At 55.9% G+C, this 13,063-nt stretch overlaps 1 protein-coding gene and 1 long non-coding RNA gene across 7 annotated transcripts in view; one reads left to right on the plus strand and one right to left on the minus strand.

The window, feature by feature from the left end:
• The window catches only part of FBLN2 (fibulin 2), a 108,965-nt gene that overhangs the window by 52,531 nt on the left and 43,371 nt on the right, over positions 1-13,063 (plus strand). The window lies entirely within an intron of this gene.
• On the minus strand, positions 7,408-9,641 carry LOC139076089 (uncharacterized). The gene is made up of 2 exons (XR_011527335.1): positions 9,511-9,641; positions 7,408-7,496 (listed from the first exon to the last, which is right to left on the minus strand). It is a non-coding gene; the product is annotated as an uncharacterized lncRNA (long non-coding RNA).

Raw genomic sequence — 13,063 nt, forward strand, 5'->3', positions numbered from 1 at the left:
TTGTAGAAGAGGCTGAGGAAGGGCAGAGGCCAGGCCTGGGGCGGTGGTGTTTATCCTCAGGGTGAAGATTTGGGCCTTGTCCCGAGGGCGGTGGAGAGCCGCTGCAGGTGAGGGCGGGAGGCGGTGGGCGCTTGTTTGCGTTGTGCAGCTCTTCCTCGGGGTGCAGTGGGGAGAACACAGGGGCAGGGCTCTGCCTGCCTCACCCTGCAGCCTCAGGGGCCAGCACTGGGCCTTCCCAATGTCTGAGGGTCCCCAAGGCCCCCCAGAATCACCAGGCAGTGGCTCCAGGGGCAGGAGAGAGGGACCCGCCTGGACTCTCCCTGTTCCTCAGAGGATCCCTACAGACGCTCCCCTCCTCCCCAGTCTTGGCCTGTGAGGATTCCTTCAGCACGGGCTGGGGACCTGCGGGCGCCCAGGTCCTGTGTACCAGAATCACCTCCTGCAAGAACGCCAGGCTCCTGGAGCGGGCTGGGAGGGGTGGCCCTGCGGGGGCTGCAGCCTGCTCAGCGGCACAGCCCTGCCAGGAGAGCTCACAGGTGCGCCTTCCCGTGTCACCTGAGCCCACGGGGCGTCCACCCGGGACGGCTGACTGCCAGGTCTGCAGGGCGGGTCTCCACTCTGAAGCCCACCCGTTCTTGCTGTGTGACCTGGGGCAGGGACGTCACCCCTCTGAGCCCGGTTTCCTTGTTGACAAAATGGCATGGGTGTGAGCGCCTGGGGCGTAGTGGGGACGTGTGCCCAGGAGCAGGTGTGGAGTGAGGGTGCAGCTGGTGCTGGCCCACCTCTGCCTGCTGTCCTGCTAAAGTGGTGTGCACGCCTCTCGTATGTCCACCTGTTAGCTTCTTTCTGCAGAGCATCTTCATAAGCACTAGAATTTTGTTGCAGACATTTAGAAATTGGAAGACCATGTAAATTTCAGCTTTCTGGCTTTTGTTGAAAGTTGGCAGTTGCAGATGTGCTGGACCTGAGTGCCATGGGCCAGCCTTCACGGGAGCGGCCGTGGCCTCTTGCCCTTCAGACTGGGCGGACCCTCTGCACTTTGTTGGCCAGCTCTCCTCGGTGTCGTCACCAGCCCGGCCCTGGTTGGCAGCTGGGTTGGGTCCTCTGCTGGGAGCACCTGTCAGAGCAGAGAGTTTCACCCTGTGGCTCGAGAGTGTCTGTATGGTCACTTCGTTTTATGGAAGAGAAACTGGCCTCCTGAGAGGGGAGGGGGGCTTTTCTGGAGGTCACAGTGGAGCTGGGCGGGGGCCCCAGTCTTCCAGGGGAGGGGGCGGGCATATGGCTCCCATGGGGGCCCAGGAGGCAGGAGAGGTCTGAGCGGCCTGTGGCTGGGCCCTCCGTGCGTCTGCCTGCCCCACAGTGTGTGGCGCTGGAAGAAACCGGTGCGCTTCACAGCTGCTCCCCAGAGTGAGGGTCTGGGCCAAGGCAAGACCTGTGGTGGGTTTCTTTTCTTTGCTTTTCAAAACCGTGTTTTGTTTCTTTCTTTCAAAACAGCTTTATTGAGATAATATTTACGTACCGTAAAGTTCTCCCGTTTAAAGTGTCCAGTTCAGTAGTTTTTGTCAGAGTTGTGCAAACATCATCAGAATCTAATTTTAGAACATTTTCATCATTCCCCAAAGAAACCCCATACCCAGTATCAGCCACTTGCCACTCCCTCCTCCTCCTGGCCCCCAGCGGCCACCAGTCTGCTTTGTCTCTTTGGATTTGCATATTCTGGACATTCCTAGACATGGAATCATGCAACATATGCTCTCTTGGGATTGTCTCTTGTCTCTCCGCAGAGCGCTCTCGGGGTCATCCACGCTGGAGCCTGGGTCAGCGCGTCGTTCCTTTTCGAGCTGAGCAGCGTTCCACTGTGGGGAGAGCCCAGTTTTTAATCCGTCCGTCCGTTGATGGACACTGTGTTTCCAGCTTGTAGCTGTCGTGAATGCTGCCGTTCATAGGCAGGTGCATGTTTTGTGTGGGCGTGTGCTTTCATTTCCCTTGGAATAGATTTAGGAGTGGAATTGCTGGATCCTGTGGTGAGCTGCCAAACTGCTTTCCGCAGCGGCCGCCCCGTCTTACATTCCCACCAAGGATGCATGAGGGTTCTGGTTTCTCCACATCCTCATCAACACTCGTTCTTGTCTGTCCTTTTGAGTATAGTCGTCCTGATAGGTGTGAAGTGGCATCTCACTGTGGCTTTGATTTGCATTTCCTTGATGACTAATGATGTTGATCTTCTTTTTGTGAGCTTACTTTAGAAAATTCTAGAAAGCATAGAAGACACAAGCACACATTCCATTAGCCATCAAAGTGGTGACATCATTACTGTGTCACGTAAGTCTCTGAAAACCCCAGCGTATGCTCGTGGGAGAAGGAGTGTGAAAAAGGCACTAACATGGTGGTGCCCTTATGAAAATAACGACCTCACGGAGCCCTGAGAGGGTCTTGGGGGCCCTCCAGGGCCTGGGCCCCACTTGAGACCCTCTGGTTCCTGCAGCTACAAGCATGTGGTGTGTGCTCATACTTTCACAAATCCTGTGTTATGTCACCGCTCTGTCCTGTGACTCCTTCAGTTAACCACGTCTCTCAGAGCTTTTCCTTGTCAGTAGGTGGGGGGGGGGGGGGTCCCCTCCTGGCCAGTGCTCTGCTTTGTGCATGTCCCCTTTTATTTGCCATCCTGCTGATGGGTGCTCAGGTTATTTCCAGTCTTTTCCTGTTAAAAAGCAGTGCTACAGCGAACACCGTGATGCCACACCCGGGTGGGATCCTGGGTCAACATGCATGCACATTTCTTTATTTTGTATTGAAGTGTAACCAATAGAACCCATCAGAAGCAATCAACTCAGTAGTGCATGTTCACAAATGAACCCCGTGAGTGAGCAGCCCTCGTGAGATGTCATGACTCCGCTGCCCGGAGTCCTGGCTGGGGACATGAGTTTCTGCTGTCAGGCTCACACACGGAGCCCTATGGCTGTTCCCTTTTGTGTTGGGCTTCATTTGCTCAGCACGGTGTTCTGCGGTTGGTCCTTTTGTTGCTGAGAGGGACTCCTTTATCTGGAGGCACCCCAGTGTAGTGTTTCCTTGTCCTGTCCGGCGTGCTGGGTCCTTCCCAGTCTGGAGCTGTCAGGGAGCGTGTCGCCCTGCCCCGCTGCTGCCAGCCTTTGGATGGTTATCTGTGTGCGTTTCTTTTGGGAGGTGCGGGCTCCTGTGTGCTCAGCTTCAGAAGACACGGGATGGGTATTTAGAGCCCTGGTGGCTATCAGCGTCTCCTCCCTTGAGGGCGTCCCAGATGTGGCTCAGCCGGCAGCGTAGGAGAGTGCCTGTTCCCCCAGCTGATTTATTCAGCAAGCGTTTGTTGAGCGCCTCCTGCACTGCTCTAGGCGTGGGGATGCAGCAGTCGTCCGCACACGAACGCCCGTTCCGCGTGGAGCTTCCAGTCGGGGGGCACACGGTGAGTCAGGTGACCTGCACATTATTGGATGCGAAGAGCGCTGAGGAGCATTGCTGAGGGGCGCTGTGTGGGGTCCCGCCCGGCTGGCTGGGAGGGAAGACAGTGCTTCGGGTGGCTTGCTTGCATGTGCGCCAGGTCTCCCCCATCTGGCCAAGGGCTCTCCCACAAGTCCGGCCTCACTCCCACCTGCACTGCCTGCAGGTCGGGGGTTTTTCTGCCACCCACTAAACCCACGCGGGTCCTCCTTCCTGCTGGGGACCTGCCTTGGGTGCCGTCTGGATGATCAGTTGCCACAGTAACGTGAGTGGCAGACGACCAGAAAACCTCTGCAGCACACACAGGGTCCACGGCCCACAGGCTGGCGGGTCTGCCGCCTGGGCCAGGACCTGGCTTGGGAGTCTCTGTGGTCAGCTGGCGGTCAGCTGCTCTGGGGTGGGGTCTCATCTCTGCTCAGCATGCCCCGCTGTCCTCCAGCAGGTTAGCCCCACTTGTTCTCATCCCAGAAGCAGGGTTCCAAGTGAAAGCTGAGAAGTGCACAAGCACAAGAATCCTTGGACTGAGGGGCGGATGAGCAGAACGGTTGCTTTCGCCACATTCTGCTGCCAGCTGGTCCGGAGGCCGCCTGGACGTGAGGGCTCCTCTTGGTGGGCGTCGCTGCCAAGGGTGTGTGTAAAAGAAGGGTGGAGGACCCGGCAGTCAGTGCAGCTCTGAACCCGGGTGTCGATGCTTACGGCATCTCTGGATCTCCTGTGGGCCTCCTCAGGGAGGCCTGGCACGAGGCTCCCCAGATTTGAGGCTGCTCCTGCCCCTCACTAGCTCTGTGGCCTTAGGCAGACCACGTCCCTGCCCTAGGCCCAGCGTTCTCATCTGTAGAATGGGCTCACTGAGGGCTCCCCCCCCCAGAGCCTTTCTCTCGGTTGGAAGAGAGCTGATGTCGGGCACCAGGTGCTGGGGTGTGTCACCTGGCAGGGCTCCACTTCAGCTGGGTGTTGTGATTCCAGTCCTGGGGGCTCTGCCAGGAGGGCAACCGCCTCTGAGCTGCTTCCTGTGCACACGTGCAGCCACGGCAGCAGGCGCAGCTCTCCTGTGGCTGAGTCAGGCCTCCTGCACCCGGAGCCGTCCAGAACCCCAGGCACCTCGGTGGACTGGAGCTTGGAGCTCTGTGCTGCGGGCTCTCTGGGAGAGTGCCAACGTCGCCTGCCTGCTGCCAGCACCTCCTCCGAGGTGGCCGGGTGGTGTGGCCTCAGGGCCCTTGTCCTGCTGCATCTGGGGCTGTGAGGCAGTGGCTTCCGCCTGGCTGAGGTCAGCATTGTGTGGGCCGGGGCTCTGCTGGTCCCTCCTTGTTTACTCCAGGGTCTCCACGCTGGACAGTGGGCTTGGGGCTGAGTCATGCTGGGGATGAGCAGCTTGGTCCTCAAAGGGCCAATCCTGCCCCTGCCGCCGCTGGCCGTGTGACCTCAGACAATTGACTCACCCTCTCTGAGCCTTAGTTTCTGCCTCTGTAAGATGGGGGGTGATTTCTCCTGCTCCAGGATCCCTGAGAGGAGCAGGAGAGAGCATGTCAGTTGGCACAGAGCAGCTGCTCTGGGCTCTGAGTTCCCTTTTTCCCCTGCCAGGGAGCCACTGCTTCCTGGGGCGAGGGTTTGGGTGTGTTTTCCTTTAAGTGAACAGATGTGTGTGTTTGCTGGTGGCCAGGAGTTGTCCCCTCTGGCTAAAAGCAAAGGGCCAGGCCTGGGGGTTGGGTAGGGTGTTCAGCTGCTCACTTCCTGCTCCCCACCCCACCTCTGTCACTCCAGCAGCCTCCAGATGTGCATGGGGTGTTCCTCCCTGGCTGTTCCCTCCCCGCCCTATGCTTTTGTCTCAGCGCCTGCCCAGTGAGTCAGCAGAGGCCCCAGTCCTGAGGTCCTGCTCCAGCGACACGGCCTGGCTGTGCGGCTGACACCCCACAAACAGGGCGGGGCACTCCACGGGCCTCCACGTGCTGCAGAGTCGGCTCCTCCTTCACGCTCACGGGGTTGACCCACGTGGGGAGCATGTATGACCTGGCATTAAGCCTGGTGACACCCCTGTGAGGGGGGGACTGTCGTACCCATTATAGAGATGAGGTGACTGAGGCACAGGGAGGTTGAGTGAATTTTCCAAAGTCACTGAGGCCGGTGAGGCAGATGTTTGCCGACTGCTGACTCTCGGCCCTGTGCCCCGGCCGCCTGCCCGGCTGCCCAGCCCGGGTAGTTATGTCTCAGTTGTCCGCAGACCAAGGGTCCAGGACTTCCCCATATCACTGGCTTGAGGGGCAAAGCAGGGCCCAGGATAGTGCCGGCAGGCCCCAAGCTCTGCGCTTGCCCCCAGCCCCACTCCCACCCTGGCATGGAGTTTGGGGTTCTGGGGTTCTCTGGGATTCATAGGGTCGGGCGTGGGGGAGGCTGAAAGAGCAAAATCTGTCTGCAGGGAGCCTGCCTCCCTAGGCAGAGAGCTCCTAGCACCTGAGACGGGGGTGGGGGGTGAGAGAAGCCCACTTGGCTCGCTCCAGCCCCTACCCTTTCCCCTGCCCCACTCACTCATTCATAACACGATTACGGGCCACGGGCTCTGGACCAGGCTGTGTTGGTGCTAGGGATCCAGTGGGAACCAGAAAGGCAAAGAGCCCCCTCCCATGATAGACATGCCTGCCGGGACCAAAAGGCCTTTGGAATGCACACCACACCCTGGGGAAGCAGAGCCAGGTGCCTGGAGGTGAAACAGCTGGTGGACAGGGGCCGTGGGGACCAGGGACAGCACCGTGAACACTGGGCAGCTCCTCCCCAGGTCCAGGTGTCGTCCTGGGGCAGGGAGGTCCAGTATTGCCCATAGCTTTGCATTTTCTGAAAGAAGCCTGGGATCTGGTATTCTACATGAAAGCTCCCAATTTCTAAATGTTGGCAACTAGTTAAAATATATTAAGACACCAATAAAGCATGCAATGGGCACCAGTTTGCTGCCACAATTTAAGCTCAGAGTGCCAACTTCCCCTTCCCCCTCCCACCCCTAACACAGCGAGGACTACATGAGGCCCAGGGGTGGGTAAGGGGCTGGCTGGAGACTCACAGCAGGCTGAGAGGATGGCGTCCCCAAAGTCCTGCGTCCCAGCCCAGTGCGCTCTCCTCCCAGACCCTCCCGGTGCTGTAGTCAAAGCCCGGGATCCAGGCAGCATGTGCAGGAGGCACCTGAAGAGAGTGTCGTCAAGGGGCTGCCTGCAGAGGTGAGAGTGGGGTCAGGGACCAGCAGGGCACCGTGCAGCACCAGGGCCGGCAGCAGTGGGAGCTGTCACCCCCAGGCCTAAAGGGGACCCTGGTGAGAACTGAGGCTCTGCAGGGAGCTGTGGCCTTAGGGGCTCCTGGTGCAGCCCCTCCAGGTCTGCCTCTGTCAGCAAAGAGCAGGGTGGAAGGCCAATCTGGCACAGATGGGGACACGCAGCAGGCTTGGTGGAGGCGTGGCTGCCAGGGGATTAGGATCTCTCTGAGACCCACCTCCCAGGCTTGGGTGTGGCATGCTCTTCCTGAGATGGGCGACCCCAGGGCAGTGGGCGAGGGCTACTCAGCCTCGGCCCGGAGCTGTTGGAGCCAACTGCTGACTCCCAGGCGGAGACACCTTGTCCTCCATGTGAACGCGAGTGTGGGACTGAGAGCAGAGGTCTGGGTTGGATGTGGAAAGCGATCAGAGAATGGCTGGGCTTCTGTTTCTTCCACACCAAGTTGGCCCCACTAGGCAGGTGGGCAGCAAGTGGGTGGTGGGTAAGTGCCTGAGGAAGCTCTCACGATTCCTTATCCATCACTGCCTGGTCCCTGAAGCCTGGATGTAGGAACAGAGAGGTCAAGGGCCTTGCCTGGGGTTGCTCAACCAGTGGGAGGAGAGCAGGATTGCAGGCGGGGTTCTCTGGCTCCTAGCTCTGTGCTCCCACCTTCACCCAGCCTATGGCCCTCAGCATGGAGTGTTGTCCCTGCTCCCGCTGCCTCTCCTCGGTCCGTCTCATGGTGCTCCTTGCTTCACTTTGAATATTCAGGGTCACCAGTCACTGCAGCTGCAGGGGCAATAGAACAAAGGATGGAGATAATTAGGGGGTGGGGAAGAGATCTGGTCCAGGTCTGGGTGGGCCCGGAGCCTGGTGGTGCCTCCATCGCAAGTGTGTGTGGGTTAAGAGAAATGGAAAGTTATTGGGCAGAGTCACTGGGAATTTGGTTCTGGAAGGGCCCAGCCTGGCCCGGTGGCATCTCCCTTGGAAATACTGGGGGCCTGAGGTCACAGACTCGTGGCCTCCAGGTCCCTCTCAGTGTGGCCCCTTTGCCTCTTCTGGTGACTGATGCCGGGGTGCTCACTGCCTTCTCCAGGCAGGATCTCTGTGCCAGCACGGCCACCTGGGGCTGTGCAGGAAACCGCGCTGGTGCCTGCTTCCTGTTTGCCGGTTAGAGGAAGAAAAAAATGTCTGTTTTTTAATATGATATTGTAATTTCTGCACTTTTTTAACCAATCGCTGTTTATTAAGATAAAAATAAAGTTATATTTGTATTTCTCTTACAGTAAATACTGGCCCAGGAAAACTAAATTTGCCTTAAACATCTTCTTTTGTTAAACTGTATGTGTATGAAGGACTGGTAATTCAATTAAACTATCTGGAAAGAACAATAAGGTAGAATTATGTCATTTATAAGATGCACTTATAGAAGAAAACGCTATCCCAAGGACCGGCATTCCATCAGACTCCGGTTTGAGCGAAAGTGTGGCCTCTTAGGTAGCAGGAGTTTCTTAAACTAATAAGCAAAGAGAGAGAATTCACAGTTCTTTTTGAGGAGGAACAGATTGTGTCCTGAGTGTTTTGGTGAAGTTATGGAAGTCCGTGTGCTTGGTTTGTTTGAAGTTTGAGTTATGCTGATGGGGCTGGACGGGGTCTGTGGAGGCCTCCAGGAGTGTGGGAGGGAGGGGGCACTTGCCCTTGGATCTGGGGCCACTGGGAGCCACAGCAGGTGGGAAACATGGCTGGTGGGCTGGGGGCAGCCTGAGCAGAGGGCAGGAGGGGTCTCCTGGCGGACGAAGGCCTCCAGTGAGGGCCCGTGATGGGGATCCTGTTGGCCACATGCTCTCTTTTGGAAAGGTGTTTGCCGTGTTCTGATTCTGGAGCCACCTTCCAGGACCTAGTTCTTTCTCAGGATGTGAGCCGTCCACTCCTGTGTCTGAGTGTTTGGAATCGCTTTGTTGGTTCCTGTTCTGGGAGACTTATTTCCTCTTCAGGGCCGGGCTGTTTGCTTATCAGAATCTGCCTCCAGGTGCCAGGTATCTGGTGATTTCCACACACTCCTTTTGAACAGAGCTAAGCTTGTCGAGGTTTTTGCACTGCCCCAGGTCAGGGCAGCCCGTTTGTGTGCAAGCTGTTTTTCTCTTTGAATGGACCCGGCTTCTCATCGACTGTAGAAGTCTGAACAGAATCGGTCCATTAAGATGCTCATGAGAGGTGCACATGTTCCCCGGCCCCTGGGAGGCCGTAGAGGGTAGGGCCTGGCCGCGGGTCGTCTGGCCACTCAGCCACCACCACCCAGAGCTTCCCAAGGACCAGCCTGAATCCAAGCGCTGTGGGCCCCACAGCCCCAACATGTGATCGAAGCCCCCAGTGGAGCCCCCTCATCGTGGCTCCACCAGCCACAGCACACCAACATCCCAGGATTCCACCTGGAGCCCCAGCCCACACCAGGCACCCGGGACAGACCCCCAATGGGGCTGCTCTCAGGGGAGGGGGCTCAGGGAAGAGGTCTGAGCCCCGTGGTCGCCCAGTGCTTGCTCTTCTCTCTCTCCCTGCGGACAGTGTGTGTGCAGCTGTGTGTGCGTGTGACGGAAACATTTCCATCCTGGCACTAAGAAATAATGACATTCTCCTGTGTTACCAAATACCGTGACCCTCCCTGTAACACAGTTACAGTTCCCTAATGCCGTCTGATACTCAGACCCTATTTGTTTTTCTCCACTTGTCCCCTAAGTGCCTCGGATAGCTCTTTTCATGCAGTGACGTCTGTCTAATCATGGGTGGTAGGCATTATTTGGCTTACATTTGGTTGTTAGTCTCCTGAGCTTCCTTCTCTGAAGTTTGTGTTGCAGTGTGCCGGAGACGCTGTGGACGCTCCTTCAGTCTAGACCAATCCAGCAGTGCTCCGTTTGAAACCTTGTTAAAGTGTGAAATACAGGCAGCAAAGCTCGCGAGTCCTAACAGACCAGCTCAGTGAATTTTCTCATGTGTATACACCCAGGCTACTCCACCCAGACCAAGAAAGAAAACATTTCAGGCACTCCAGAATTTTCCTGAGCCCCTTCTCAGCCAGCTCTACGCACCCTCCCCCTGGCTCTTATCACCGTCGTTACTCTTGCCTATTCTTGAGCTTGTTTTGTATAAACGGAACTGCACAGTCTGATTTTGCTTGCATTTAGCTTCTTTAGCTCAAGATAACGTGTTTGAGACTCATCCATGTTGCATGAAGCAGTAGTTCGCTTTTGAAAATTGGTCTTTATTATTCCATTGTTGGAATAATCATAGTTTATCTCTAGTTTATTTGTCTGGTTTATCATAGTTTCTCTATCTAGCGTGTGTGGACGTCTGGGCTGTGTGCGGTGTTGGCTGTGATGAATGCAGTTGCCGTGAAGGTTCCTGTGTGAGGCTTTTTGGAAGACGTAGGCCTTCCTTTCTGTTGGATAAGTGCCCAGGAGGGGAGCTGCTGCCTGAAGGGTTTGGTTGGCATTAGCTGGTTCTGCCAGTTTTCCAAAGCCTGCTGCCAGTTTGTATCCTCGCCAGCAAGGAAGGAAGTTCCAATTGCTCCACATCTTTGCCAGGACTGGATGTCATTCTTCTTCATTTTGGCCCAGCTGTTCCATATGTGGTGGTATCTCATGGTTTTAATTTGCATTCCCTCGTAACTTGGGATCTTGAGCACATTTTCTACTGTTGGCCATTTTGTTGTCACTTGCTCATTTCTAAACTGGGTTTCTTTGTCTTGTTGATTCTTAGGGTTTTTTAATATATTCTGATTATGCATCTTTTGCTGGGTTACAAGTGTCTTATTTCATTCTGTGACTTGTCTTTCCATTCTCTTAATGATGTTTTCTGATGAGTGCATTGCAAATCCTGTCTTTTGAGGAACACAAATTCCAATTTTTAATGAAGTACAATTTATTGGTTTACTTTTTGTGTTAGTGCATTTTGTGTCCTTTTAAAGAAATCTTTGTCTAGCTCAGGGTCACAAAGATATTTTCCTGTTATAGTCCAGACATTTTAACTTGTTTCGTCTTTTGCTTTAGATCACATTTAGGTCTGTTTCTTCGGGTGGTGTGAGCAGGAGTCAAAGTTTGTTCTGTTTTCAAGCAGGTGTGCACTTGACCCAGCACCTTGTGTTGAAAAGGCAGCCCCACCCCCACATTGTTACCTTTGTCAGGAGTCAAGTGACTGCATCCGAGCGGGTCTGTTTATGGCCTGCCTCTTCTGTTTCATCATCCAGCTGGCTATCTTTGCACACTGTCTCAATTTACTGTAGCTTTATGGTAATTTTTGGTACTTAGTAGTGGGAGTTTTCCAGCTTTGTTCTTTTTAAAGATTATATTGGATATTCTAGATCCTTTGAATTTCCATGTAAATTTAAAATCAGCTTGTCAATTTCTAGTTTTGAAAAGCCTGGTAGGATTTTTTGATTGGTATTATGTTGAGTCTGTAGATCGATTTTGGGAGAATTGACATTTTAACAATATTAAGTTTCCAATCCATGAACATGGTATATCTGTTCATTTATTCAGGTCTTCTTAATTTCCTTCAGCAGTGTTTTGTATCTTTGAGTGTAGAAGTCTTACACGTCGTTAATTAGAACTCTTCCCAGCTAATTGTTTGCAGCTGATGTTGTGTCATCTTGCGGCTGTGCTGGGTTGGCAGTTGGGCTGGGCGTGCTTGCGTGTCTGTAGTCAGCGGGCAGCTCAGCTGGGGGCGGCCGCAGCCAAGATGGCTCATCTCGGCCCCACATGGTCCCAGCCTCCAGCAGAGTAGTCCTGGTTTGTCCATGTGAAGGCTTGGCAGGGTCCCAGGAGAGGGAGCAGGAGCTGCCAGGCCTCTTCAGGTTTCACTTCTGCTGCATCCTGTTACCCAAAGCAACACAGTCAGTCGTAAGGCAGCCCGGATGTGGGGAGTCGGGGACAGAGGCCGCCTCTCCGCAGAGACTTGCGGCTGTTGTTGCAGTCCACCCAGATAGGATGGCAAAACTCACCTCGCATGTAGCACCTGCCTCTGGAGTGTGGGATGCTGGTTGGGGCCCTTCACATGTCAGTAGCAGGTTTGGGCTGAAGTTACCTGTACACTCACATGATCTAGAGCGCAGGGAAGTATTTTCAAGTCAGTCTCAGACAGATAACAGACTGGGATCTGGGGACAGGCAGAGCAGAGTTTCCATCTTTGTTCGGTCCCTTCCCTCACTTTTAAGAGGAAGATAATGATCCTAACTGGTGGGGCGGCTGCAAGGAGTAGGTGAGGTGCCATCCTTGACGGTCCCATTGGAGCTGCAGGATGGAGCTCTGCAGTCTCTGGTGGATGGGGGAGGCCCGCCCGACGGGCCCTGAGGAAGCAGCTCTCGCCTGGGGCGGCGCCTTGGGCTGCAGAGCTGAAGGGTCAGGCTGGGTTCCAGGAGGCACTGGGCAGAGTGACCCCAGAGCGCAGGCCCTGTGCAGAGCAGAGGGGCAGTGTGGAGCCTGCTGTGACAGCGGGGTTGGGGAGGAGACCCTGCTTCCCTCAGAATGACTGACATGGGGAGGACCTTGCACATCCCTCACTCCCTCCTTCCTCACACTCCTCCTCTTTGCCTCCCGGGACGCTCTGCTCGGACTGGGTACTCTGCACCGCAGGCCTGCCGTGGGACCCTGTGGCTGCCCCCGCCTGGGGTGTGTGGTCCAGGGCAAGGGCCTCTTCCCTGGGCTGCTGCCTGCTTATCTGTGAAATGGGGGTGGGGATAGGACCCTCCTCTGTGAGCTGGAGGGAAGATGCAGTGGGTGCAGGCTGGGGCCCCCCAGGCGCTCAGCCAGGGCTGAAATCCAGCTGGTCAGCGAGAGTGGCCGAGCGATCCTTGGCCAGGCTGAGCTGATGAGCAAGTGGGCGAGGTGCTGACTTGGGCAGGGGGTTGGCAGACGGTAAACACCTACACACAGGGAGCAAGGTGTGGGGAGGTGCTGGGAAGGGCGGTGTAGGCCAGGGCTGCCCTACCCTGGGGGTCAGGAAGGCATCGCTGAGGGCTGAATTGGGGGGGCCCCGCAGCTGGGCTCAGCCCAGTGGTTTCATTCCTGCTCCTCTGATCCTGGGGCATGCGGACAGAGCCCAGGCACCCTTCTTTGTCCACTTTATAAGTCTTTGTCCAAGGACTCCAGGCGCCCTCCTGGCAGGATGCCTGGCAAGGGAGGGAAGGGCGGAGCTGCAGCCTGCTCTGAGCTGTTTGCTCAGGCCCCACAAACATCCTGTCCAAACACCTTTTCCTGCAGCCTTCTGCAAAGCCACGGGTCTTTGGGGCTTTAATGTCCGCAGAGGACCTCGGGGCTGGATTGGGGGGGGGGGCACCCATTGTCCTGTGATCAAAGGAGGTTGAA

This window comes from Equus przewalskii, chromosome 15 (assembly GCF_037783145.1).
Source record: "Equus przewalskii isolate Varuska chromosome 15, EquPr2, whole genome shotgun sequence".
Classification (NCBI taxonomy): Eukaryota; Metazoa; Chordata; class Mammalia; order Perissodactyla; family Equidae; genus Equus; species Equus przewalskii.